Source organism: Prunus mume, linkage group LG5 (genome assembly GCF_029339155.1).
Source record: "Prunus mume cultivar Tortuosa linkage group LG5, ASM2933915v1, whole genome shotgun sequence".
NCBI lineage: Eukaryota > Viridiplantae > Streptophyta > Magnoliopsida > Rosales > Rosaceae > Prunus > Prunus mume.
The window spans coordinates 11,835,841-11,862,217 of NC_142702.1; the positions used below are offsets into that span (position 1 = coordinate 11,835,841).

The following is a 26,377-nucleotide window of genomic DNA, read 5'->3' on the forward strand; positions in this document are numbered from 1 at the left end:
TTTATAGAACGGAAAATGAAAATGACACTAAAGTCACCACAATTAATAAATATTCAAACAAAAAAAAAAATCCGTTTTTTTCTTTTCCTTTTCTAAGCTGTAAAAACCTATTGCTATTAAGCAGGGTACATTGTATCATGCCCGTAAGAACGCCAGTGGCTTTTTCTTTTCATTTTTTTCCTTTCAAGACACCCAAAAATCTCTGCTTTCAAATGGAGAAGCAAACCACCATCGCCTCTTCTTGTCTCTTCCTTTTATACATCACCACTTTTACAGGTTAGTTCTTCATAACTAAATATATATATGTTCTTGATATCAGCCTTTATATTTTTTTTAGACAAAAGAAAATTGTATTTATTTGTCCTTTTTATTGCTTTTGATATATGGTGGCAGAAGTTCTTGAAGCTCATCATCACCTTCATCAGCACAACATCATGGCTCTGTGAAACTTTTCGTCTTCGGGGACTCGTATGTTGATACTGGGAATATCAGAAAATCTGTGTCTCCTTCATGGAAGGAACCTTATGGGATAACTTTTCCGGGAAAGCCGGCCGGCCGGTTTTCGAACGGTCGTGTCCTCACTGATTATATTGGTTTGTTTCCTTTCTTTCTCAAGAGTATTTTCCTCTTTACAAAAAATTATGTTAGTTTATGGGTGTAAATGTCATTTTATCCTACATTAACTGTAGTTAAGTTCATGGACCAAAATGCGACAATGAGCATAATTAGGAGGCATAGTTCAATTTTGGTTTTTATAGTATGCTATGTGAAATATTTGACATGAATTTATTCGTCATATATTATTTAGATGTAGAAAATTTAAATATAATTGTGTTAGTAGTACTAGGTTGGTATCGTATTGGCATAATTATTAGTTTTTTTATAGGGGAGCATGAATTTTAATTTGCTTGAATTATTGTTTAACCAAATCTTTTTGATACAAATGGAAATCTACTCTAAATTAATTGAATTTACGGAAAGGGGATTCAAATTTAGATACAAGGGGCCGGACTTACTGCTCTACACTACTACATTTTAGTCTTTGCGCGACGAAGGGGTCTTCGTCGCGCAAAAATGATTTTAGTCGCACATAATTATGCGCGACAGAAGTTTCGTCGCGCACAATCCGTAGCGCAAAGTTCGTGAAGAAAGGATTTGCGCGACGAATAAAGACAATTCGTCGCGCGGTTTGCGCTACGTATAACAACTTCGTTTAAAAAAACATTTCGGGACGACCTCATTGTCCGTCGCACAAATATTTGCGCGACGAAACAGTGGTCGTCGCTGAAATCGCGCGACGGATTACTCCGTCGCGCGAGCTGCATGAACTTTGCGCGGCGAAATCATATTCGTCGCGCATACCCATTTTGCGCAACGAAATTATTCGTCGCGCATGATTAAAATATATTTGTCGCCGTTTTATTTAAATTTTTTGCGTGACGATTTACGTTTCGTCGCGCAAAAGCAATATATATTATTAAAAAAATGTATTATTATTTGATTTTTAATTTTGTAAAAAAATTAATTTGGTTTGTTTTTTTAATTAAAATGAAATTACAATAAAAAGATTAATCGTAAAGAAAACATCTATTATGTAAAATAAAAGAAATGTATACAAATTGTAAAAGTAATTATAAAAATAAAAAACTAATCAAATAATGTTCCAAAATCTACTTGGTCATCTGCCACATGCGGCTCGGAGGTATGGGCGTCTGCAGGGGCCGTGGTGTGCTAGGGATGCTCGGGGTGGACGGGCTCGGAGGTCGACGCACCAAAATTCGGGATTGGAATCCCGGACCGAGCGAGGGACTGCAGAATCACCGACATTTGACCTCAAGCTCGGCAACCGCGATGTCAAAACACCACCGACCGCTTGCTCGCAACGATGACCGCGGTCGAGGTTCCTCTCGCCGGGCATTCCCATCCCCTACAATACGTTCCCGGCCTCCTCCCGAGAGTCTGATCCAACGTCTGCGTCAAAATCTGAAATCCAAAGATCATGCGGAGGATCCATGACTCGATCGGAGTCTCGGGAGGAAGTTAGAGGCGGACTCTTGAAGAACCAACTGGCTCCTCTCCACCATCGTCGTCTGTTTAACATAAGAATTAAAAATACATAATACTTACATGAAGGGACTCGGCCAACTCATTCCCAGGTCGAACATAAACGTCACCAAAGACGTCGATCTCTGGGAATTTCGACCCCCCTTAATTAAACAAGAGAAGGAAAATATTAGTATGAACAAAAGAAATTAATAAAAATGACCTATTAAAAATTAAATATAAATTATATTATTCTTACCCGACGCCATGCATCCATCCTATATGAGAAGGGCCTGGAGCCGGAATGGTGAAGAAGAGTCTTCTTCTTCCTATTGCCCTTATTCACTTGGGCTTTATTCTGTTATACAAAAAATAAAACGTAATAATTGAACTATAAATAAATAAAATAATAATGAGATATAAAAAATAAAATAAACATTAAACAAATATTATTAAAAAAATACCACATAATCGGGCGCCTGAAAATGAGCGCAGAGCCACGCCCAACTATCCTCCCGCCCCTCAAGCTCCTTCGGGCAACCCTCCCAAGAGCGACTTATGCGGATCATCAAATGCCTGAAAATGGTGGTGCAAGTCGCTCTTCCATCGCTTGTACCTCTCACCGAAGAGTTCGTGACGTACGCCAAGGTCTCCTCGTTGATGTCCTCTAAGTCGTAGTTCGCTGCAATAAATTGATTACATACATTAAGTAATAGAAATATATAAAGTTTGAAAGAAAAATAATCAAAAGATAGGAAACATACCGACAACTGGCCGCGAACTTGCATCTTGATCTCGTCAGGGATGACCTTCCAAGACTTCCATTGCATCGGGCAATGGGTCCGAACGACGTGGCCAATGTCGTGGGCCAAGGAGCTATGCAAGTCCGCCGTCGGTGCAGCCCGATGGCGCTCGTCATATCCGGCGTCTTGATACGATCGTCACCCGGGTGACCTTCGCCGTCTTCACTGCCGACACGGCCCTCGGGTGTTCCTCTTGGCTGCAAAGGGATATGACAATATTGTTACATATACAATTAAATTGAACCATAAAATTCTCAATTAAAAAAATGTTAAAAACAAAAAAATGCAAGTGGAAGGGTATTACCTGTAGGTGCCCCGAGGCACCATCTGATCGATCGATGTGGTGTCGGTGGTGGTAGCGGGCGGTGTCGCCGCCTAGCGCTAAGAGGCTGCACCACCGAAGAAGATGATGATGCAGCTGCAGGATCCCCAGGACCAGCTAGCACGTGGTCCCGCTCCATCGCTTTGGAGCAAGGGGCACCGATGCGGCCGAGCCGGGGCTCGAACTCGGTGTAGCCGTCACCGCCTATGACCTCTAATCAAGTCTGACATCTGCACAATTTCATTAATCCAATGTAGCACATACAATGTCATTAAAAAATTGAACTAACTAATTAAAATCATAGTTTGATCTAGGGTTTGCGATTTCGGAGTATCCGGGACTCCGATCCATGATCCGTCGAATCCTAAACGATCCTATAAATACATGGTACCACATACGTGAGTTTCAGCTCGATCCAACAGGTCCGAACATATCAAACCCTAAAATCGCACAATAGGTTCGAACCGTTCGAGACTCAAACGATAACCAAATTCCAATCCGAGCACACCTACGCGCTCGTGACAACGAAATGTTTGCACTGGGACAAAATGCCCTATGCCACAAGATTCACGCTGCCACTACACGCGCCGGCAGCGCGTGGGTGCCCTAAGCGATAATAATCACCGGGAAATCCTAAAAATTAAGGGCCAAGGTTCCTACCCTAGGTTGAAAACATCAATTGGAGACACTTTTGTTCTCGGACCTACCCCGAAAAATGGACGGAAGTGGCCGGAATTTCAATTTCAAAACTGGCCGAAACCTAGGGTTTCAAATTCACTACCCTATGCACACAATCAATCAAATCCTACACAACCATTAGCTAGAGCATGAAAAATAGCCCGGAAATCATACCTCAATTGCTGGATTTGGTGCACGGAGGAGAGAGAAAAACGGCGGCGAAGCTTCGGCCTAAACGGAGGAAATCACGGCGGCAGGATGGAAGGCGACGGCGGAGAAGCTCCAGGGTTCGACGGTGGTGGCGGCAGGGTCTGAATTGGGGCGAAGTAGGGGCTGAGGTCACGGCGGAGCAAAATGGAGGTTTAGGGTTCCGTTTGACAAACTGGGGAAGAAGGAGAAGATCGCGATTTTCAGAAAAATTATTCGACTTTGCGCGACGAAGATATATATCCGTCGCACAAAATTCATTAAAATAACTTTTGCGCGACGGAAAAATGCAATTTTGTCGCGCATTATTATAAAAATATGACCTTTGCGCGACTGGAAAAAATGATTTCGTCGCGCAAAGTTCAAAATAAAAACTTGCGCGACGAAAAATATAGTGTCGTCGCGCAAAGTTGTTCAATTACCGCCCAAATTTTGGGATTTGATTTTAGGCGGGGAAGATAAATTCCACGATATTGCGCGACGACAATTGTTAAGTTTGCGCGACGAAGGGACTTATCTTCGTCGCGCAATCTGCTTTTGCCAAACAAATTTCACTAAGGTTGGAGCGGAGAAGAGCAAATTTTGTAAATGATTTTGCGCGATTTAAGGGACTCATATTCGTCACGCAATCTGGCTTTTGCCAAACAAATTTCACTAAGTGTTGGAGCCGAGAAGAGCAGCGAATTTTGTAAATGATTTTGCGCGACGAAGGGACTCATGTTCGTCGCGCAATCTGGCTTTTGCCAAACAAATTTCACTAAGTGTTAGAGCCAATTTTGTTCGGGGTTTTGCGCGACGAATAAGTTGATGTTTCGTCGCTGATCTTTTGCGCGACGAATAAGTTGTTATTTCGTCGCGCAAAACCATACCCTTGTACCCTAAACCCTAAAACCTGTACCCTAAGCCCTAAACCTGAACTCCTGAACTAGTTTCAATGATCCAACCGGCAATCTTCTTTTTTCATAGTTCAAGATCGTATACATCAAAAATCATAATGAATGAACATTCAGAGATTGAGTAACGTGACAAAACTTTTCGACGGTTCTAAATAAATTTTCCCGATTCAACGGTGATTTTAACTCCGATCTTGAAATTTTTTACCGCTGCGGTTCTTTACCCTATATGAATACAGAAATGAAATTCGATCTTCAGTTTCAGATATTTACAGTATAGGACATCACATAATCTTATGTTAGACTGAATGAATGTATAAAGAAATTATTCATTTTTTTGAATATTGTGTTTTTATGGAATACGCATTCTAGAAAACTAGTTTCAGTAATCTAGCCGTCAAATATGTTTGTTTATACTTCGAGATCGTATACGTCGAAAATGAGAAAAAAAAAACATTCAGAGATCAAGTAACGGGACAAAACGTTTCGACGGTTATAAACGAAAAGTCATGATTTAACGGTTATTTTGACTCTGATTTTGATGATTTTTTACAGCTATACTGTTTAACCCTATGTGAATACAGTGAACTACTTCGATCGTCAATGTCAACTATATACGTGTGTATATATCAGAAATATATATATGTGTATATGTTTGCGCAATCGTGGTGTCTTGGTCGTCGCGCAAAAGGCACTTGCGCGACGAAAATATTTGTCGCGCAAATAATAGAGTATGATCGACGTGTACGTTTTTCGTCGCGCAAAATCTGCGCGACAATTACACATTCGTCGCGCAAGGTTATTTTCATTCACATATTATTAATCTGAATTATTCATCATTACATATAATTAATTGTATGAAAGTATGATTTATTTTATTTTCTTTTGATTTGAGAATGGAAGGATTGTTGATAATCTTATTTTCTTTGTATTCATTTTTTCGGTTATATGGTTTTCATTTGTTAAAAGTTTTTTGTCAAAATAAATTTAAACTTTATGATACAAATTACTTGGATATATTTATTTACCAATGGTTTATAACTATATTTATTTTAATAATGTTTCATTTCTGCACATATATAATGTTTGGATATAACAAGTACATATATGAAAACATTTGCATTACACAAAATATGTCCACTAACATAATAAAATTACAAAAAAAATTAATCATTCATCATCTGAAGTATAATAACTTTCGTTATCGTTGCTATCATCACTTTCGGTCTCCCAATCCTCTTCCTCCTCCTCCTCCTCCTCCGCGTCCTCTATAACTACATCATCGTCGTTGCTCGGGCCAACTGCAACATCATATCGCGGAAGATCACCGAGGTCAATTGTAATTGACTGAATCGGTATTTCGATTGAAGACACTCCTTGTATTTGAAATGGCTCTTGTATAACATTAGTATCTCGAAGTGTTTCCGCATCATTTTCCATTGAAGATTCCAAACGTTGGTCAGCCACATTGTTGACGTCGTTGTTAGTTGGATCTAGTTTTGGTATAGCATACACGTTCCTGTGATCCATCTTTTGAACAACGTTCCAACCGCTTCCGGCTTTAGGGTCATCTAGATACACAATTTGTGTTGCCATGTTTACCAAAATATAAGGGTCGTCATCATACCAAGTTATGTTCATGTTCACAGATAGTAAGCCATGATCGATTTTAACACTTCCCGGCCTATTTGGGTTGGTATCAAACCATCGACACTTAAACATGATCACTTGGTATCGATCTTTGTAAAGAAATCAATGTCAGTACTTTCGCCACCACCTGGGACATGGACACCGCTGTTTTGCGTACACAACTTGTCATCTCGTGCTTCGGCCAAAAATTTGACGCCGTTGACATTACAACCCGAGAACAATTCAGCGCGAATCGGGCCGAACGCCAAGTTATATAACTTATCACTGTAAGTTGGGAAATTCGATGATTTCAACTTATTCACCTAATATTATACAAAACCATTCATATGTTAGTCTGACAAAATTAAAAACTACAATTTATATTTCTCAAATAACAAACACTGATAACTTACAGAATCCAAAAACCATTGTGGAAACAATTCACGGTGTTTCTGGGCAACCAAATGTGATGGATGTTCTCGCTTCATCATCTCTTCATGCTCATATAAGTATCCCATGATCTCATCACAATTGTTCAGTACGAACCAATGTGCTACCTCCATGTCATTTCTAGAAAACGACTCTCCGCGTCTAGGATCTCCAAAGGGTCGTGCGCTTTGGGCAAAAACAGAAAGTTTTTCATTTCTCATACCTCCATCATGATTGCGCTGAGGACGATTGAAAACCGTCTCCACATCTTTTAAATACATTCCGCAGAAAGTAAGCGACTCATATTGAACCCAAGCCTCTACGATTGATCCTTCGGGCCATACATTGCGTACACTTTTTCAGCTCTCCGAGAAGCCTGCCAAAATAAAACGATATGATTGAAATTAGCAAGCATGTGATAATGATGCATACACAAACGATAAGGATTATATACCTTTCTATTGGATACATCCAGCGATAGTTGACAGGACCAGCAAGTAATGCCTCTTCTGGCAAGTGAACCATCACGTGCATCATACTTGTGAAGAAAGCTGGAGGAAATATCATCTCAAACTTGCATAGGACTTGGACAATGTCATGGCGCAACTGAAACATGTCCGTTTTTCGCAAAGTTTTTGCCGTCAGTTGGGAAAAAAATCTGGACAACAAAATGATTGGCTTCACTACATCTTCCGGCAATAGGTGTCGAATACCAATAGGAAGTAGGCGTTGCATAAACACATGGCAGTCATGGCTCTTAAGTCCAGTAAATTTACCCCCGTCAACATTCACACAACGTGCGATATTAGAAGCATACCCATCGGGAAACTTTACTGACGATACAAACTTTAGAAACTCTTTCTTGTCATTCGGTTTCATAGAAAAGAATGCAAGATCCCTTCTAGCTTTATCATTGTCCCTATTCATCCATAAACCCCTTCGTATGCCCATTCTTTCCAAATCAAGACGAGCTTTGATCGTGTCCTTTGTCTTCCCCTCGATATCTAGAATCGTGCCCACCAATGTGTCGAATACATTTTTCTCAACATGCATCACATCTAGATTGTGCCTCAATTTTAGTTTCGACCAATATGGGAGCTCAAAAAACATAGGCTTGTGCGTCCAGTTCATATGTGTAGAAGGTCTGATATGACTAACTGTTTTCCCGAAGGGAGCAAAATCCAACCGGTTAAGCTGGTCCAAAATCTCATCATCGGACCATTCTCTGGGTCTAAGGCGACGCTCTGTGTTCCCGTCGAACTCTTTATCTTTTTCCCTCCACTCATGGTCCCATGGCAACCATCTCCGATGACCAAGGTAACAAACTTTTCCAGCATGCCAACCAGAAGTTACATCTTCCTTGCATACAGGACATGCCATATAACCTTTTGTGCTCCACCCAGAAACCATTGCATATGTTGGGAAATCATTCACAGTCCACATAACTGCTGCCCGCAAAGTGAACATCTTCCCAGCTTGATTTATCGACGTATGCGAACACCGCTTGTCCATAAATCCTTCACTCATCAACCAATGCCCTTAAGTAAACATCGATTGACCTCCCAGGATCCTCGCTATCTAAATCATCATCATGTATTCTTTTTCATGCATTTCCAAGGCGGCAAATTATATGGGAATACGAAAATCGGCCAAGTGCTGTGGTGTTGGTTTAGAACCCCATACGGATTGAATCCGTCGTGGCAAGTCCCAATCTAACATTTCGGGGATCAGCAGCAAACTCGGGGAACGTTCGATCGAACTCTTTCCATGCCTCCCCATCTGCAGGATGCCGCAACACATCATCGTCTACCCGTTTTTCCTTATGCCATCTCATGTCTGTGGCAGTATGCGTCGACATATACAATCGCTGCAACCTAGGTTTCAGGGGCAAATAACGCATGACTTTTTGTGGGATCTTAGTCGTTTTTGCAAGCATAACATGCAATTGTATATAGGACATGTATCCAACGATTCATGCTCTTTGTAGAATAACATGCAATTGTTTTTGCAAGCATGGATTTTTTCATAACCCAATCCAAGACCATTCAACACCTTCTGCGCCTGTTTATGGTCTTTCGGCAAACAATTGTCCGTCGGAAGCATTCTCTTGAAAACCCCCAAAAAGTAATCGAAACACAGGTTCGACATACGATACTTTATTTTTCCGTGCATTAGCTCCACAATGGCCGTGGGAACGGAAAATCTCTCGCACCCCGGGTATAACTCTTGGTTGGCATTTTTTAACAATTTCTCATATTGTTCAAACTCCGCACTGTCTATTTGTGTAGGCACATCATCTTGCTCTTCTTGATTCATGTTGGTCGATGCAAATGGAAAAACATCCTGTATAATATCCATGACTTGATCATTAGCATCCACAATAGGTTGAACATTGTCCACTCTTGTGGCATTTGAAGACGAAGCACGCTCTAATTGTTCCCCGTGAAGGTTCTAAATGCGATATGTCTCAATCATTCCATTCCTTACTAAATGAAATCCAACATTTTCAATTGTCTCCCATAACGTGTTGTTGCACCTCCTACAAGGACAACGGATTCTAGTTGCACCCGGGTTGTGTCTACGTGCAAACTCAATAAAATCCTCGATTCCATCCAAGTATTCGTCTGCATCTGCTTCGGTTCTCAGATCCACCTTCATCCCATAATTCCTGAAACCAGAATCACAACACAACAATCACAACAACTTCATACGAAGTTATAATGTCACCTTATGCCTCCGGTAAGGGTCCTATCCCATTCGGGAATGCATACTCCTGCCACGTAACCTACGACTTACATGAGATTAGATTTCGACGTGGATGAATTTCGCGATTCGCCATAGCTTCTTGAGGTGGCCATAGGTATAAATACCTACGTACCACTCAAGAACGTACCGAGATGACAACGAAATATCCACAATCGAAACCTAATCCTGTAGCCATAGATTACGTGACAACACTATGCATTACCAAACTGTCCAAATAATGGGACAATTCAAGAATTAATTGGACCGCAGTCATGCATTACGCATCCATGCACGAAATCCAACTAATCTCGAACGGGAAACTAAGTGTTACTAAACATAAAACTAAAAGCACGAAGATAATTTCAATTAACTTCGTACATTACAACAGATTGTAATACGTTACACACAATATAACAACATAATATAAATATAACTTCACAAGAACATTTTAAACATAACAAATTAACATTACTAATATATAAAACGAATAAAATACCTTCTCAATCGTTCTCCACCAATCGCTAATTACAAATATCCCTAACGAAAACAAATTAAAAAACCGTAGTACGAACTTTAATTAATACTTTTAAACTAATGACGAAAAATACTTACCCAATCAATGTATTGAAATCCCAGCAGCGGCAGAGAAGTTGAGAGAGAGGCGAGGCAGAATGCTTTGTTTTGCATTCGCCTCTGCAATGGCAGAATTCTAATATGAAGAAGAAGAACTTTGCGCGACGAACACATACATTCGTCTCGCGAACTTCCGTCGCAAAAAACCAAATCGTCCGTCGCGCAAACTGTTTTTTCGTCGCGCAAACACCTGCCGACATCTAACTTTTGCGCGACGCTTATACTTTCCGTCGCGCAACCTTTCGTCGCGCAAAAACAAAATTCCGTCGCGCAAAAAACAGTTTTCGTCGCGCAAGCGTGGAACTTTACGCGACGAAGAGTACTTACGTCGCGCAAAAAAAAATATCCCAACCTGGTCATTTTGGCGCCAAAAATAAAATATCCCTCCGTCTCTTACGCGACGAAACATCTTCCCGTCGCGCTAAATAAGTGGACCCACTGGTATCTATTTTTGCGCGACGAAGAAATTTTCCGTCGCGCAATGTTGGCTTTAGCGACGATGTTTCGTCGCGCAAATGTTTCGCGCCAAAAAATTCCCCGCTTTTTACTCGCTTTGCGCGACGAAAAACTGTTTTGTCACGCATATACATTTTGTGCGATTTAAAAGTTTTGGTGGCGCAAATTTTCAGTGGATTGCGCGACGAATAGTTTCTTTCGTCTCATGAGTATCGTTTGCGCGACGAATTAGTCTTCGTCGCGCAATCTTTCGTCGCGCAAATGGTGAAACGTAGTAGTGCTAGCCAATTGGCTCAACCCAAGTCTGCATTGTTTAACAAAACTTTAAGAACAAAAAAGAACCTATTTTATTTTATTTGTTCCTCCTTGACGTGTTGCAAAATTGCAGCTTCCTTTTTGGGCATAAGATCTCCGGTGCCTTACGCATTGAGAAAATTTGTGAAGAAATCCAAACTAGAGTCTGGGATGAACTTTGCATTTGGAGGCACAGGTGTTTTCGATACATTGGTCAGTGGACCGAACTTGACCACCCAAGTCGGCTTTTTCGAACAACTGCTTCAACAAAAAGTCTATGCCAAAACGACATCGTTAAATCGCCCATTGCTCTCGTATCAGCTTGCGGGGAACGACATACGCTGCTCATTTTGGTAGACCAGGCAACGACACAAAGGTAAGTGGTTAATCTAATGGTTTTAGTGTCGCAAGTGCGTTTTGGTACAATGTTCTGATATTTAAATTTTTTGTTGCAATATAATTCTTCAATTCTATTAGCTTGTTCTTGTTTTGTAGTTGTTTATATTACTCTCTTGCATTGGTGTATTAACATTTCTTCTAAGTAACATCTAATATAAAAAGTTATTAACGTAATGGAATTTTTCTTCTAAAAAAATTATAGAAATGTCACTTGAACTTATACACCAATTTCAATAATAATTTAGTGACAGCAGACAAATTATGGATTTTGAAAAATCAAAATGACATTTCTTATTTTTTTTTTTTACAAGCGATAATCTACTCTAAATTAATATGTTGTTATTGTATTGTAATTATCATATGTCAGTAATCAATTATAACAAGATGTCATTGTTGAACAATAACATGATGTTTGTTTTTCTCTAGGAGTTTTGTTTGTTTGTTTGTTTTTATTTATTTATATTTTACATATATTTAAATTCAAGATTCCATCATTTTCTAGGGAACTTTAATCAAACACAAGATTATTAAAGGGTTTAGATGTTTCCGAACTATGTGGGGTTCTTGGCATGTCCATAAATGCATACATGATATATTGAATTTTGAAGAGACTTTGTACCAACTTGATCGCACTCGTTGTATTTTCCAAATGACAGGATTTGGCAATGTTTACTAAATCTATTATTAAGCATCTTACTGTGGATTTGAAGCGTATACATGATGTTTACACCATAATCAACCGAGCATATCCAGTCTCAAAACAACTAGCACCAAGGCAGACACGCCTTCTCTCTTGCCGAAGGAAGACACTCTTCCGAGGTGCCAAGCACCTGCCGAAACTCCCGACTGCCCAAGCTCACAAACTGTTAAACCTAATTCTCATGACACGTGTCACCACCGCGGCAACTTGCACAGAGTCCCACATCGGAAATCTACACCAACCTCCCACTTTCACTTCCCTATAAAAAGGGAACAGTACCCTAGTAAGAGGGGTAACTACTTTTCTGCCTTTTACTATTACTCTGCAAAAGTTACCATTCTTAGTGACTTAAGCATCGGAGAGCCTTCGGCCGGCACCACACCGGTGCCCGGAGCTTGACGATCGCTTCTATTTTTGTCTTCGCAGCTAGCCTTTATTGAAGGCCCGCCCTTTCCTGCTGAAGGCAAATCCCTTTTTCTCTAAGTTGACCCTCTCCAAAAAGAGCATCAACAGCTTACGCCGTCTGTGGGAACCGATACTTGAATCCCATTTTTTCTCTACCAGCCCGGCTCCTTCTCCTATCCGCCCCGCGCCTCTTCTTCACTCCACACTCAGCCTATGCCTATCGAGGATAGCCAGGGGACTCAAGACCATATCCCCATGGGGTACCTCCCGAGAAGACCTTCAAGATGCCAATCTCGTGCAGAATCGAGAGCCTCGCGCCATGTCACGGGATGTCGAGAAATATGACCATCTTCATGCTAAGAACGTCGAGCTCGAACATGACTACCGTGACGAAGAGTAATCGAGATGAATCGCACCCAAGGCTCCTAACGCAGCCCTACCTGTACTGAGCGTACACCAAATCAGCCGAGCACTCCCACCACAATGTCCCAACCCAGCCTAGGCCCAGCAAGGGTAAGGGCCCTCTGTCCGGAAACGACCAAGTCGCGACTTCTCCGCATCTCCCCACCAAGGAACCGGCCTCATGAACCAACAAAGGTCTACAGGGATTGTAGGGACCGTATCCTGGATCGTCAAACGGAACCCCATCTTATCTCTGTTAATCTCCAAGACCCAAAGATGAAACACTGGGCCCTCCGCCAAAGCCTACCCAACTACCTCTTGGAGAAGGTATAGGGGACTCGGAGAATTGGGGACAGGATTACTCGACGACTACGAGTCTTATCACACCGAGACGTTCGAAGAATTCTACCCGGCCCATGGCCACCTACACACCGGACCTCCAAAGACTGAGATTCTCCCTCATACCGACCCGGCAATGAGGCTTCTCTTCGAGAAAGTCCGGCGTCTGGAGAGCGAACATCAGCGCAACCACCAACCTCTCTGGGCAAAGCCACGACTGGGCCCTTTACCAACGCATCCTTAATTACCACCAGGAGAAGGACATCCAGCCACTCCGACGCTTTCTACACTGCACGGAGGATCCTCTCACCCACATACATTCTTTCCACCGCCTGGGGTGCAAGGGCCTCACCGACGGAAGGCATGTGTCTCATCTTCCTTCCACTCTCAGGCGCGGCCTCAATCGGTTTTACAGGTGAACCTCGCACTATCAACACATTTGATACCGGCAGCCTTCTTGGACCATTTCATGATCCAAACCGATCGCTCTACTCCGCGGACGACCTATACATGCTTAGACAGGTGAAGACGAACCCTTCGAGAGTACGCAGCTGTTCAGCCACGAATACTCCCGCTGCCGGATCATCGATGATCGTGCCGCCTTGGTGCTTTCAAGAGTGGCCTCCGAGAGTCTAACTTCCGTACTGGTCCACAAGAACCCTTGGAACACATACGCCGAAATGATGAAGCAGTGCAGCTCATGCCAAGGCCGAGTACTTCAACCCAAGCGTAGCCCACCATCCCAAGACATAATCCTTTTGTCGATCCTCCACCGCTTCGTACCCATCCCACCTCCACCCAAACATTCTCGCCGCACTAAGCACCTGTGATGCCCAAAGACTCAAGAGGAAGGATAGCTACCAAGATACCTTCAACAATAACAACGGGGCAAACATGGGAACCACCACCAGTCTAGTGGAAGCAACCCTTCCAGGACAAGTGACCGGGCCCCACTCCCATTTTCACCCAAACCCAGGTTCGAGGTCTTCACCACCCTCAACACTACCTATGAGAATGTCCTAGTCCACGAGGCACCTATCATACCTCAGCCTCCACCCCGGAGACCAGGCAGCAAGCCTATGCCTAACACAGGAGTCTTCTGTCGCTTTCATCAGTTCGGTGGCCATGATACCGAATCTTGTGTTGCCTTGCGCAACATCATTGAGGGACTTATTCGCGAGGGGAAGCTGGATAAATACGTGCACAACCTCCCACCTAACCCTCACCAACGGCAGATCAACATGATCTCAACCATTAGTGGTGGCCCAACCATGGCTGGCACCTCCAACAACTCCATCAAACATTATGTCCGCTCTACCTATGCGCACTGTGTCTTCAAGATCGAAAGGTGGACGCTTGCCAAGACACAAAAACAGCCGACTCCATTACCTTCTCCGAGGAGGAGGAGCGCTATCCTCCTCATGATGACCCAATCATTATCCGCGCCACATATCTAACTTTGACGTTACGATATTGGTCGACACCGCAAATCCGCAGTGTGATGTTCACGATGCCTTCAATGAGCTCCGTGTCCTGCCTCATTTGCTTGACCGCGCCACACCTCGTGAGCTTTTCGGGTGATGTGGTCCACCTATCGGAGCATTCATCTCCCTATCTCTATTGAAGCGGCACTCGAGGAAGACGGTCACCACTCCTTCCTTATCATTGACGCCTACACCTACAACGTTATCCCGACGCCGCCATGGCCTGGATGAAGGTTTTCATTTCCACACATATGTTATCGTTGAAATTTCCTACCCTCATGGCACTGGCACAGGCGCGTGATCAACTTGGCGCCCGGGTTGCTATGCTTCGCATAAAGTCTACTAATCGCCAACATAGGGTGAGGCCCTAGCGGTCACCCAGCCCTAGCCCCACCTCGAGCCGGCGAGCGCCCAGAGGACCCTGGGAGGAATTCGCCACCCAACAGCCGAACTCGTGAGGACCTCGATTGGTCACTCTCATGAGAATATCCCTGATCGACAGTCAGGATCGCACCTCCCTCTCACAAGAGCTTCGCTCTGATCTTATTGCCTTCCTCCGCCTCAACTCTGAAGTCTTTGCTTGGTCTTACAACGATATGCGGGCATATCACCCGACGTCCATCTCCCATAGGCTAAGCATTAATCCTGCCGTCCGACCCGCTCGCGAAGCGGCGTGCTTATGATCCAGAGCGGTATGAGGCCATGAAGGCGGAGGTGGATAAGCTGAACACCATTGGATTCATCAAGGAGGTGGATTATCCCACCTGGCTAGCCAATGTGGTAATGGTACGTAAACCAAGGAAGGGTTGGCGATGTGCGTAGATTACACAAATCAACCGGCCCGCCCAAAGGATAGTTTTCCCCTACCTCGCATTGACCAGCTAGTTGACGCCACAGCCGGCCAAGCCCTTCTCAGCTTCATGGATGCTTACTCAGGGTACAACCAGATCTTCATGCATCCTGAGGACCAAGCTCATACATCCTTCATCACCGACCGTGGCCTTTACTGCTACAAAGTAATGCCATTCGGCCTCAAGAACGCCGGGCTACATATCGTCTGGTGAACAGATCTTCGCTCCACTCATTGGCAACACCATGGAGGTTTATGTTGATGACATGCTGGTCAAGAGTCGACCGCTGACCAAAGACATCCCCAACCTCTCTGCCACGTTCACCATTTTGAAACAGTATAGGATGCGGCTCAACCCCACCAAGTGTGCATTTGGGGTGGCCTCCGGCAAATTCCTTGGCTTCATGATCAGCCAAAGAGGTATTGAGGCCAACCCAGAGAAGATCCAGGCTATCTTGGACATGACGATACCCAAGACGGTCAAGGACATTCAGAGCCTTACCGGACGTGTCGCAGCCCTGACCAGATTTATCTCTAAGGCCACTGATCGTTGCGCCCCATTCTTCAAGGCACTTAAGGGTAGCAAGCGCAACATCACCTGGACTGCAGAATGTGACCAGCGCGTTCGGCGAGCTCAAGGCATACATGAGCCGAGCCCCTTTATTGTCAACCCGAACTGGGACATCCTCACCATCTACCTCTCTGTCCCTGCCATAGTTAGCTCGGTGCTCATTCGACCACATGAAGGTGCTGAGCATCCGGTGCACTATGTGAGCAAAGGATTGCAAGATGCAGAGATTCGATACCCAGACATTGAGAAACTTGCTTTCGCCGGTGGTTTCGGCTAGACGCCTCGCCATACTTTCAGGCTCACACCATCCATGTCCTAACCAACCAACCACTCAGGCAAGTGTTGCGAAGCCAGAGACTTCTAGGAGGTTAGTCAAGTGGGCCATTGAACTTGGTGAGTTTGATATCCACTACAAACCCCGCCAAGCTGCAAAAGGCCAAGCCGTGGCTGATTTCATATCCGAGTTCACCGAACCCCATACTCGCCACCTCGATTGCAATCACGCCTACTCCTACCTCGAATCAGTCCGCGCGCCAAAGAACGGCTCTCTAGACTTCACTCAGCCCTTATGGACTTTGTATGTGGATGGCTCTTCCAATGCCCAGGGATGTGGAGCTGGCCTCGTTCTCATATCCCCAGACAAGGTTGCCCTTGAGTACGCCCTCCGCTTCAAATTCCACGCCTCCAACAATGAGGCTGAATATGAAGCACTCTTAGCCGGCCTTCGCCAGCCAAGGAAATGGGCGCCAAGCAAATCCAAATATTCAGCGACTCGCAGCTTGTTGTCCACCAAGTCAACCAGGACTTCACGGCCAAGGACATCTCCATGACAGCCTACCTCCAACATACCCGCCACCTGCTTACAACTTTCAATGCTTATCTCATAGGCCAGGTGCCACGCTCTGAGAACACCATGCTGATGCATTGGCAAGGCTAGCCTCGGCGATGGAGCAGGGCATAGGTCGAAACATCCACATCGAGTTCTTGGACCAGCCCAGACACGGGCACCACTCATTTGTGTCATTGATCAAAGCCCTACATGGATGGACCCCATCACTCAGTTCTTGCGAACTGCACACTACCTCGCGATCCTGCAAGCGCGGCGTGTTCGCTATCGCTCCGCCGATACTTGATCATCAATGGTGCCCTATACAAGCGCGGCTTGGCCTCCCCTACCTTGGTGCTTGACCCCAGAGGAAGGTACCTATGTCCTGAGAGAGATTCATGAAGGTATCTGTGGCAACCACTCTGGCGCTCGCTCCCTAGCACACAAGATCATTGGCAGGATACTTTTGGCCATCACTTCACACCGATGCCTGACCTTCACCTGCGATAAGTGTCGGCGATTTGCCAACATCCCACAACTTCCAGCTGAGCCATTGACAGCCATGGTCACCTTGGCCATTCGCCCAATGGGGACTTGACCTCATTGGACCCATGCCCGAGGCAAGGGCCAAGTCAAGTATGCAGTTGTAGCTGTGGACTACTTCACCAAGTGGGTTGAAGCTGAGGCCTTAGCCACCATCACTGCAGCCCGCATTGAAACTTTTGTTTGGCAAAACATCGTCTGTCGCTTTGGCATCCCCAACACCATCGTTACAGACAATGGCCGGCAATTTGACAACGCAAAGTTCAAGCAATTTTGTGCCAACCTCAAGATAAAGCTTTGCTTCGCCTCCCCAGCCCATCCTCAATCTAATGGCCAGGTGGAAGCTGTGAACAAGATCATCAAGAAAACTCTAAAAACTAAGCTTGACAAAGCTAAAGGTTGCTGGCCGGAGCTACTCCCAGAAGTTCTCTGGTCTTATCGCACCACCTTCCGGACCTCAACAGGAGAAACACCTTTCTCTCTCTCCTTTGGTACCGAAGCGGTGGCACCAAAGTGGAGATTGGCCAGCCCACATACCGCACCTCCACCTATGAGGCCGAGGCCAATGACGAGCAGCTAGCCCTGAACCTCGACTTCATTGACGAGCCGTGACCAGTCCAACATGCGCAATGTCGCGTACAAACAGCGCATCGCTAAGTACTACGACTCCGAGTCAAAGCCCGTGCTTTCAAACTTGGGGACTGGGTCATGCGCAAGGTTTCCTTGGCCACCAAGAATCCCACTGAGGGTACCTTGGGCCCAACATGGGAAGGTCCCTATGAGGTTACCAAAGTCTGCCGCCCCGGCACTTATCAGCTTCGTGACACCAAGGGCAAGACCTTGCCTCATCCTTGGAATGCTGATCACCTCAAGTACTACTATAAGTAAAACTACCTAGACTCTAGGCTATTATGTTTTCTTATACTTTGGTCTCGAGCCTTGACTCAACCAACTCTTGTACTTTTTGCCTTCCGGCACATATTTAATGAACGCCCGACCCTGGCTCATTTTCATCAATCACATGGTTCCCATTTTGCTAAGCACAATTGATATCAAATGACAACAAGTCTCATATCATAGCACATCAAAATAACCTTGCCCCAGGCAAGGCAAAATGTTCATACATAACCAAAATAAACATCAAGTGTTTAAACTAAAAAGCTAGAATACATAAAGAAGGCAACGCCTTCAGGACTCGATCGATGGAGCATCCGTAATGGCTGGCTCCGGCTCTGGCTCTGGAACGGCATCGTGGTACGACTAGATGAGGGAGGCTCGCCACTCGTGTCAAAGTTAATCTCCACTGAAGGGTTGAACATCGCCACCCTCTCCTCCCCCCACCGCACGCCACCATCCGATCCATGATGTAACTCCTCGGCTCATCCGAGCCCAAACGACTCGATCGCTTCGACCGGCAGCAGCTACCTCCTCGGTCCTCGACCGCTTCAGCTCTTCCACCTCCTTGGCCATCGCCGCTCGCAGCACCAGGGTGTTCTTCTCTTGGATAGCCTCCTGGGCCTCCGCTATCTTATCCTTGGCCATCTCATTGCGCCTCTTCAACCTCTGGATCTCCTTATCCGCCTTAGCCATATTCACGTACATCTCGCCGTAGGCCTGCAACACAAAGCATGATCAGTTAAAGGCAAATTCGAATTATATGAACAATGTCTTAAGGCAAGCCAACTTACATATGCAGGTGGGAGCGTCTTACGGGCCCGATCCGCATAGGAGGTAGGCGGGGTCCTCGCCGGAACCTCGGGTCACTCTTCACGCCTTCCAGGAAGACGCGTTCACCAAGGGAACCTCCTGCCGATGCATGGCGGGTTCACCTCCTTCTTTTGCCGACGCAGCCCGAGAAGTCCACCTTCTCTACCCCATCGGCGTAAACATCATCCATACCAAAGGGAAGCTTGGCGGTGCTGGGGTCAAGGAGAAGCCTCGCCTGTCCCCATCACGCTCCGGTGAGCTTCCTCCAGCTCTCTTCTTTCCCGCACATCGTAGACTAGGCCCTCATCATCTCTGGGCGCCTCCCAGCCTGTTGGGCACCCCTTCTCTGCCTTCTTGGCCCGAGACTCCCTCACCAAGCCGTTTACGCATCTCGGGATCATCCAGGATCCATGGCCACCTTCGTGCTCCCCCTTATGATCCCCGCCACTGCACATCAAAAGCCAAGTCAGTTTCAACTACAAAATGAATCATAAGACAAACAACAACAATGACCCAAGTACTTACTCCCTTGCAAGAGTCCGGACTCGTCAGGTTCTTCTGGGTGACTAAGTTTCTACGCTCACGCTGGTCTCCGACAACAGTGACCTCACTCTCTCCACCTCGTCTTCTCGCTCCTTGGAGATCGGTCCCCACTTCACCGAGCCTGCACCACAGTTCAGATATCAACTTAGCCATTTATGCTTGCACAAGCAAAACAATAAAACATAAATAAAGACCCAAGCGTCAAAACACTACAACACAACTAGTCTTAAAGGATGGGGCTAAGGACCTATCGACTGGAAGTGGGTTGGAATATGTCTGGAGACGGTCTTCCCTGGAGGACACTCCCAATCACCATAGGCCAAGCACCACCTGTTCCGCCAAGACTTCTGCGTACTCGGCTTATGCCCAATAAAGTAACCTCTCTCCTTTGCCTTCCGGCAATTGGCTTGTACCCAGCCAAAGGTCCCCTGTTGCTTGGAGATCGAATACAAGTACATAAACTGCTCAAATGTTGGCTCCCCCAACCCAACCAACCACCAAGCAATGTAAACTCCATGCAGAAGTAGCCAAAAGTTGGGATTGTATTGCCCCGGCGCATACCCCAACTTGGCCAGCATCATCTGTACCCAAGGATGAAACGGTAGCCTGAGACCATGCTGGTACATATCGGTGAATATCATCACTGAACCCTCCGGAGGATATCTCACTACATCCGTGGCACTAGGTAACCTCAGGCCCACATAGGATGGCACACTATAATCTGTCCGAAGCTCAACCAACTTGGCTCCTGTGAGTGTATTCCGATTTCCCAACGGAACACCAACCCGAATGTCCACCCCTCCTCTGAAGTGAAACCATGGCTATACCCACAGCACTCTGATGGTGATGTTTGATTGCTCGAGCCCACCTCTGGTGTATGTGCCAAGGCTAGAACCCGATCAACATTGGCTTCTAACACTTTATACTTCTTCTGCATCTTCCTATATGCCTCTGACCCAGACTCTACTGATGGCCCAGCCATCTCACCCTCATGAACTCCCATCCTAGCTTCTATAAGCCCTTCTACAAAACTATCTGTCTGGGAACTCTCCTCTTCAGAACAAACATACTCACTGGCCTCTTCACTCTCAGACATCTACAACATGCAAAAACAACAAAAAGGAACTAATGCACATGCAAAGAGGATCTAAGCACAAAAACACAAAATTGGACAGCCTCCACATGCTTTTTGATCTAGATGCTTACATTCAACATGTTCATACTCATGCTCAAGGTGTTCATCATACTCTTCAACATGTTCATACAAAAAGTTGAATTTCATTTCAAGAATTCAAGGAAATGAGGTCTAACCTTGTTTGCACCACCACCAAAATCTCACCAGAAATCTTTTTCTCCTTCTCACTTTCTGATAATCTTTCTCAAAAAATCTCCAAGTATGATGCCTACGTCACTCCAAGTTCCTATTTATAAGGCCCTAGGGTTACAAGAGAAACCCTAGCACCCTTTCACCTTCCCTCCCAAACCCTAGGCCCTAGGGTTACAAGAGAAACCCTAGCACCCTTTCACCTTCCCTCCCAAACCCTAGGCCCTAGGGTTACAAGAGTACCTACACAGCATTTGCAATTTCAGATTTAAAAAGGAGGAGGAAGTTGAAGGGACCAGCTAAAGGTTTAGCTCACAATTCAATTTTGCTAAACTACTTTCTAAGCCCAGCCCAGTACATGGCTAAGCCCAAATTTGCCTTGGATAAAAGCCCAAACCGGTCCTAGTCCAGGCCCAAAGTCACGGGCCCAACCCCCACATCCACCCAAATTTGCCCAACCAAATAGCTACAATCTGGGCTACCCAAACCCCAAAGACCCAAATCTAATCGGTCACCAATGAGAATTGAACACCCTTGCCGAACGGCAAGGGTTATGTGGAAACAAATTGAGGGGCTGGCGAAATTGTCTTACCTAAAGGTCACCAAGGCCTAGGCCCTTGCCAAGAGCACAGCTCTCACCTTGCCCAAGTCCTTGTCGAAATCCCCAAATAGCCCAGCTCCCTAAGCCCAGCCTTGCCAAAGGCCTTAGCTCCCAGCCCCTATTTTCAAAACAAAAAATGTAGAAAAGGCCCAGCCCTTTTTCCCAAAGCACCATGCCGAATCCTAGGCCACTTGCCGAACGGCAAGACCCATGAAAAGGCAATATGGGGCTCACAAAATCCTAACTTTGCTCAAACCACCGACCAAATTTCAAGCGGACCTAGCTCCCAAACCGGTGATTCAATTCCAAGTTTCTTCCGAAACAACACAGCCCCAAGCTCTTACCGTGAACAATTCTCGAGCCTGCAAAAAATTGATCAAGACACCAGCACCAACGTTTCAACAACTCACGGACCTAGGCCTCCTTGCTCAGCCTAGCTTGGCCTCAAAATAATACCTTGTTGCCACAAGCCCAGCTCCAAAGCTTGCTGAAACGTGAACACCCTCGATTCACTGACAACAATGACAAAAGACCCAAGTCGAATTGGATCTCTTGCCGAAGCTATGGCGACCGGTTCCAATTCTTGCCGCAATCCAAGTGTCGGCTCCAAGGATCGACAACAGCAGACGCCAGCTTTCACACCCGCTAACACCTGCAACACCGGAGGGATCACCAACTTGCCAAAGGACCGGCTCACCAAAATCAACCAAATTGCTGAACGGCAAGCAACATGCGAAATGGAGGCAACCAAAATTCCTTACCTTCACAAAGTTCCCAAATTGCTGTTTCTTCCCGAAAGCCCACTCTAAATTTCAGCCCCAGACTTACCTCAAGCTAATTTGATCAAGGCACCCAACCTCCCAAGCCCAGTACCCACTTATCAAATCTGCCCACTCCAAGACTCTAGCCAAAAGAAAAAAACAAAGGAATCTCAATTTTCCGATCCACCCTCACACTCCAGCTCCAACTCCACGCCCTCTTCAAAATCAGCCACGGTGCGGCCCTTGTTGACACAACCCGACGGCCAAGCTCCACTCTTGCTGACAGTTCACGAAAATCACAATGCTAAATCACCCACTCCCAGCTCCGATTTACTCAAGACACCCACCAAACACCTAGGCCACTTAGCTTGCCGAACGGCAAGCACCGTTCGGACGGAAAGGGAGACACCCGATCTGCCCAGCTCGGCTCAACTTGCGAAGGTTCACTCAACACACTACTCACCAAGACTTGCCCAGGCACTTGCCGAAGTAACCGGATAGCCCAGCCCCACTTATGCTAGGACACGTGAACCCCAACCCAGCCTCCAATCTCTTATTGTATAATCTGCCAGACAACAAGAACCATTGGTTAAGATCGAAATTACAATTTCCAGCTCAAGACTATTTTGGCTTCAGTAAGACTTGAGCCCAAAACAAAAACAAACAAAAAACACCAGCAAAATCAGACCCTGCTCCCACCCCAAACTAAACCAAGTCCTCCTTGCCGAACGGCAAGGAGCGTCAGAAACAATTGGAAGGCTCATCAACATTACGCACCTCAACGGAGAGCCCGGCTCAGCCGTGCCATAGTCCCAGCCACAATGGCCCGGCCCAAGGCTTGACTCAAGGCCAAACTCCTTGCCGAACGGTGCTCACACCATAGGGATGCTCACGAAGCCCAGAGCCTCCTTGGAAGATTCGGCCTAGCCTCCCTTCAAGCGCAGCCCGGCTTCCAAATCTGCTCGCAGGTCTCGAGCCCAGCCTCCTTGCCGAATCTGCCGCAGAAGAATCTCGAGCTACCGAACGGCAAGCCCCGCTCGGGCCCAACAGGAGGCCTCTAAAAAACTCCAGTCACCTCTTGCCGCTCGGGCAAGGGTTGACCAAAACACATCCGGGCAACTCCCACCTGCAAGCACTAACTCACCACAGGGTGAAGGCTCATTCAGGCTCGGGCCATTCTTCTCTTCTCATCAGTCCCAACTCTTGCTCCTCCCAATCTAGAGTCCCGACACTAGGAATTTTCAAACTACTTTGGAGGAACTCCACAGTCAATGCCTAGCTCAAGACTACCGGTCGAAAATAAGGGACTTGGCTCTGTTGCACAGACCCAGCTCCACTTCACCTCCTTGCCGAAGGTCTGAACACTCCACCCACTTTGGTTTTTCGTTGTTTTTCTGAAAATGGTCCCAGCTACTATTGCCGAACGCAGTGTTGAAAAACCTTATTTATTGCCCCCTATTTCTAACCCTAGGCCCAGAACCCAGCCCCTTGTTTTGGCCAAGACACATACATCTCGAGCCAAGCCACAGTGTCTAGCTCCAAAAAAAGGGGGAGAGCCAAACCCAGCCACATACCCGGGTCCTGCCCAAAACAAGGACCTTGCAAGGCCCACCTACCCAAATGGTCCCACCACTCCCCTTGCAAAAAGGGAATCAGGCCCATGCCTCTGCCATCGCCACATCGAAACCACTTTCTTTTGCCTCGGCAACCAAGCTCCACAAGTCTCAGCTCACAAGGTAATAAAAAAAAAAAAAAAAAAAAAAAAAAAAAAGGGTTGGGACTTTTGCAAAAGGAGCATTCATTTTTTTTTTTTTTTTTAGGGAGGTTCATGTGGTTCTCCCTTGCCAAAGCCCACTAGAGCCTTGCTGCCTAAATTCCCAAGCCCAACCTTGACCAACAAAAAGCCCGGTTTTTCTCTTAAAATTCCAAGGCCCCTTTTTGGGTTTTCTTTTGCTGTGAATTTGTGGCCCAAGTCCCTATTTCCTCACCACCTATCCCTTTGGTTATCAAATGAAGGACCCGGGTCATACACACTAGGGCCCACAAATTCTCTTACTGAAGCTTCAAAAACCCAAGTCTATTTTTCTTTTAAAGGTACCCAGCTACCAACAAACACTAAGGCTAACACAGCTTTTCTTATACCTTCCAAGTGTTAACGCCACTTCTAGCTTGACAACTTGGGGGACTAGGGACTGCCCTACGGCTCCCACTGAACCTGGAATGCTCGGTCATGATCACACAAAAGCTTACAAGTTCCCAACCCAGAAGTCACTTCTTGACCGCGAACTTGGGGGACTACTGTTTACACCATAATCAACCGAGCATATCCAGTCTCAAAACAACTAGCACCAAGGCAGACACGCCTTCTCTCTTGCCGAAGGAAGACACTCTTCCGAGGTGCCAAGCACCTGCCGAAACTCCCGACTGCCCAAGCTCACAAACTGTTAAACCTAATTCTCATGACACGTGTCACCACCGCGGCAACTTGCACAGAGTCCCACATCGGAAATCTACACCAACCTCCCACTTTCACTTCCCTATAAAAAGGGAACAGTACCCTAGTAAGAGGGGTAACTACTTTTCTGCCTTTTACTATTACTCTGCAAAAGTTACCATTCTTAGCTGACTTAAGCATCGGAGAGCCTTCGGCCGGCACCACACGGTGCCCGAGCTTGACGATCGCTTCCCTATTTTTGTCTTCTGCAGGCTAGCCTTTATTGAAGGCCCACCCTTTCCCTGCAAGGCAAATCCCTTTTTCTCTAAGTTGACCCTCTCCGAAAAAGAGCATCAACACATGATTTGGGAGTGCAAAAAATAGCGGTTACAACAATAGAGCCCCTAGGATGTCTTCCCAGCATAACTTCCTTTCTTTCATATCAAAACTGCAATGAATTTGCCAATATGGCTTCAATGTTCCACAACCAGATTCTGCTTCAAAAGTTGGAAGAGTTGAACAAGGAGACAAAGAATTCGACATTTGTCGACTTGGATCTCTATAATGCGTTTATATCTGCAGTGAAGCCCCCAAAACATCATCAAGGTAATAAATCCCTTTTCCGTGAACGCTAATTGATCCCTTCTACTTGTATTACTTTTGGATAGTGCTATTTGTTTTTCATTTACTCATCACCTTGCTCACCGCCTTTCTAATAAAAGTAGGTACCATCCATATTGGTCCTTTTTAAATACGTCTATAAGGTGGTGGTCAATAAAGGTGGTCCTACTCATGTATATATGTCCATACTCAATCATATTCTTTTTTGGTAGCAGGATATTCGACATTCCAGATTAACACACTAAAGCCATGTTGTGTTGGGGTGAGCAATGAATACTCATGCGGGAGTGTGGATCAGACTGGTGCAAAGAAGTACATTGTATGCGATAACCTTGATGTTTCTTTCTTTTGGGATACGGTACACCCTTCGCAGAATGGTTGGCATGAAGTTTATGCCGCTATAAAACCTTCTCTTCATCAATTGTATTCGTGATTTATAGTGTAGTTTAAACTTTGCCCCTAGAAGGTTGGATTGCATGAGAATCGCCCAATATATCATTTGATATGAAAGAGACTGAAGATAGGGTTGGATTGCATGAGAATTGATCAATGTTTTCTCTGTATGAGAAGTAGTAATTAACTTCAAACAATATGTTTTTAAGCGAACCTAACTTGAATAAGAAAGAAAGTGATACTATAAAACCTTAATTGGGGTTCACTACAGATGAGCGTTTATTTGATTTATTTATTCATGCAATTAGATATTTAACAATTTATTAACATTTTAGGGGACAT

The 26,377-nt window shown here is 45.4% G+C and overlaps 1 pseudogene; it reads left to right on the forward strand.

Moving 5' to 3' along the window:
* The first annotated feature begins 212 nt into the window (after nucleotides 1–212).
* LOC103344090 (GDSL esterase/lipase At5g03610-like) lies at nucleotides 213–26,075 on the forward strand (annotated as a pseudogene).
* The last annotated feature ends 302 nt before the right edge of the window (nucleotides 26,076–26,377 follow it).